Source organism: Pyxicephalus adspersus, chromosome 6 (assembly GCF_032062135.1).
Source record: "Pyxicephalus adspersus chromosome 6, UCB_Pads_2.0, whole genome shotgun sequence".
Taxonomy (NCBI): domain Eukaryota; kingdom Metazoa; phylum Chordata; class Amphibia; order Anura; family Pyxicephalidae; genus Pyxicephalus; species Pyxicephalus adspersus.
In genome coordinates, this window is record NC_092863.1 from 69,107,474 (window position 1) to 69,111,133 (window position 3,660).

Here is a 3,660-nt window from a genome sequence, read left to right on the forward strand (position 1 = left end):
ATTTATCATGTTCATACCCTCTGGTCTGACTCCACTGCATCAACTGAAGGAATTCACAATGACACTTTTCAAGCTTAGAAAATACAATAATACCAGAATGCAAAACGGTACGTCTTTCAACTCATATGCACCTTCCAAAGAACAGATGAATAGCACTTTCTATAGTTATTTTTGTATTTGCATCAAGTGTCAGATTTTAGATGTTTTCTATATTTATTGAAGGAAAAATTATAGTTCTAATACATCATGTTCCTATACCATGTAGAAGATGTATTTGTTGCATTTTAGAAATTGATGTTCACATTATACAGTGAGTGGAGCAATTCTTACCGTTCACCTTGAATAACACCTGTTATTTTTTAGATTATAGTTTCGACTCACATTTATTATTATCTCTGTGGGGTGTAATGTTTCCAATGTTTTTTATTAAAGTATTTGTAAACTCAATAACTAAAATCTTGCATACAGTAAACAAGAACATGTCAGTGTAGGATTAAAAATAATTTTCAATACTGAAGTTTATAATTAAAATAATGCCTGGTGATCCTCTTTTAGGGTGACAGTATTCTGCCCCTGTCTCCGTATTGTGGTCCTGCACTGTCACCTTGTCAGACTTTTGATGGTGACTACAAGTGGTAACAACACTTCTGCAGGTATGGTCCACCAGGTTTACCTGGGAAATGCCATGTAGTCATCGCTAGAGTAGATACACTGTGGTTTCAAAGAGGATGCAAGAAAACAGCAGCTCTGAGATGCAATGAAGGGTAAAACAAATAAGAAACAGTATTATATTTTACAATTTTTGGTTTATTTATTTGTTGTTTTAATGCAATTGTTAAGGATACACATGAGTTGAATATCATTTAATAAGGACAAGTCATTTTAGGTTTTTGTATCAGCTGCATTTGAATTGAAAATGCAGCATTGAACAAGAAAATTTGCCTTTGGTCTGATTTGTCTGTAGTTAAAATGAACATTCATAGAATATCCTGCGTCCAAAGTACAACAGTGCAACCTCTGAACTGCAATGTGTACTACTACAATGAAAACTAATTGTAGTTTGGTGAATATAATGTATGTTCCAAGTGTATTCGTTCAAGGAGTTATATTGGGGGTGTCTGGGGCAAGGGCACATATTGCACCTGGCATTGTAGAGATGCTGCTGCCTGTATACAGGCTGAGTAAGGGTATCTCATTGATTTTTGCCATCCACAAAAAAGAGTCTGAACCCATCATTGCATTGACTTTTACAGAAACAGCATGGCAATAGACAGAACTGAGGTGTCTTCCTCCTCCCCTAACTGTTGGAGACAACTGCTGCTAATGAGGCTTCTGACAATTTTGAAGAAAGGGTGAGGATGACTAGAAGTCATTGCAAAATAGACATGTGTTTTCACGCATTTATGTGTATCTGGAAAAATGTATGTATACCGTTGTTAGGCTTTGTGTGTGGGCTCCACAATGGCTAGAAATGACCCTGATGTATAATGGGTATTTGGATATTGGATATAATAGGTATTCTTCCAGGACACCATGATACCTAACATGTTTCACTTATGGAGAAGCCCTCTGATAAATAAATGTATGCTGCATTGCATGGGTGCTTGGTGAGCTGTTGCTGCAGGCAGTTTCAGGCATTTGCCTTGGCAGCTTCAGCTAATATTAGGCACACCTTTGACCTACAGCTATTTGCTTCACTAAAGCTAGTGTCACTGTGTTGTTCCATTCTACAAACACATGGAAGATAAATCATTGCACGTATGTGATCATTCAATGTTGAGGTATTAGATGAGTTACTCTGAGTCTGAAAATCCTTCTTTACCTTTTATGTCCCTGCATCATATCCTAAAGAGTTCCACCAATCTTGCAGGAATCCTATTCCAATCACCAGGATTTTAGTGGAGAAGAGGCAGGAATAGATTAAATGATTGCTAACTTCTGATAATAGAAAACTTTAAGTACGATTATTGGACATTTTACATCCAACAATAAAGTTGGTAAATGTTAATAGGTTATATTTGAGCTCCTTATTTCAAAACAATATTTTGATGTTAAATTGGACTATAATCCTTTAACCATCATTTAAGGATTTCTTCCATTTTTTTAAATGTAATTAAAAGTTTTATGTTTTTTTTTATAGTCCCAGCAGATTTAGCAGCTATTTACAAGAGCAACAAAAGAGTATTCTATGTTGTTTTCCATTATATTGCCTAGCAAAAGTAAAATGCTAGATAGAAAGAGATGCAATCACTGTTCAGATGGATAAGGTAATAGACATTTACTTTCCGTACTAGTTGAGGATTACAGAAAAGTGTTACTTCAATTTACATATGGAAAAAGCTAGCTTTGTTGTTAATGAAATCTAGTGCATTGTTAAATGTCATACTAAATGTCATTGAATGACATAAATTACTGTTATCGCCAAGCGTGAACTCAATGTAAATGGTGCAGGTACACTTTTTCCTTTTACATCTCTGCAATAGATTTAATGTCCACCAGTTTGTAACATTTTATTTCAATAATGACGCTTGTCTTCTCTCTTTTTTTACTGCTGCATTCCTGATGTCTAAAGGGTAAAATCGAAGATAACATCCTGGAGCGTAAATTACTGAGACTCACTTCTGAACAAATTTGTAGAAAGGTTTTTAAATTGAAATAATCTAAGCACAAAGTATAAACATGTGTATGTTTGCATGGACAATGTGGTACCCAAAATTACATCTATAATTTAAAAATATACTTGTATAGACAGAGTGTATACTTACCTGTCTCATAGAATTTGCACCATTGCTGAGAAAACTCAGCAAAAGATACTCATATCTGACACACTTGGGTAGTATTGGATGCCTGCATACTGCAGAGATGAAGGGGCCAGGGAGAAAAAACACAGAATGGGGAATGCCAGTGTGTTTCAGGAGCAGAAATGCTATGAATAAGCATTTGGATTGTTAGTGTTATCCCTGACATTGAACTTCTCTGATTAGCTCTGGTATGTTAAAACCACTAAAAAGTATTATGTTATATTTTTTATAAAAGTTATATAAGTACCAATGAATACCTGTTGATTCTTTCTCAAACCTTGTGCCCTCTGCTGACTCTGTAGTCTTCCGAGATCTCTCTTCTTTTTTTATTATTGTATTGTTTTTTTGCAGATTTACAATAAATACAAATTATGATAACCCTTATCTTTTACAGTATATCAAGAACAATATTTTAGGCGCCAGAGGAAGAGAAAAAGTGGGAGAAGGTGTTAAAGGGCTGAAATAGCAAATTTCCTAATTTTTCTGTAGCATCTTTACAAGCTTTCCAGTGTAACTACTTATGTAACTACTTATGTGCATATGCGTGTGTTTGGGGATACATTAAATCTGAACTGTAGGTTCAAAATAATGCAGCTCTGTAATCAATAATACATTCATAGGTTATGTTCACACTGGTGGTGAGTTTGTGGTGTGTTTATTGCTATCCAGGGAACTGCTGCCCCTTGGGATTCACTACATGGCAGCATCTCCCTGCAGCAGCTCAATAAGGAATAAATATTGGAGGGCTTGAGCAGTACTACTACAGCTCACTGACTTCAGCTATTACACAGACGCTAGTTATTTAAGAACCAGTACTGCGGTGCAAGTGATCAAGCAGCTGGCAGGGTGCCAAGCTCTG

At 35.7% G+C, this 3,660-nt stretch overlaps 1 long non-coding RNA gene across 1 annotated transcript; it reads left to right on the forward strand.

The window, feature by feature from the left end:
* The first annotated feature begins 938 nt into the window (after positions 1–938).
* On the forward strand, positions 939–3,434 carry LOC140334042 (uncharacterized). Its single transcript, XR_011921470.1, has 2 exons — positions 939–1,352; positions 3,196–3,434. It is a non-coding gene; the product is annotated as an uncharacterized lncRNA (long non-coding RNA).
* Positions 3,435–3,660: the final 226 nt, after the last annotated feature.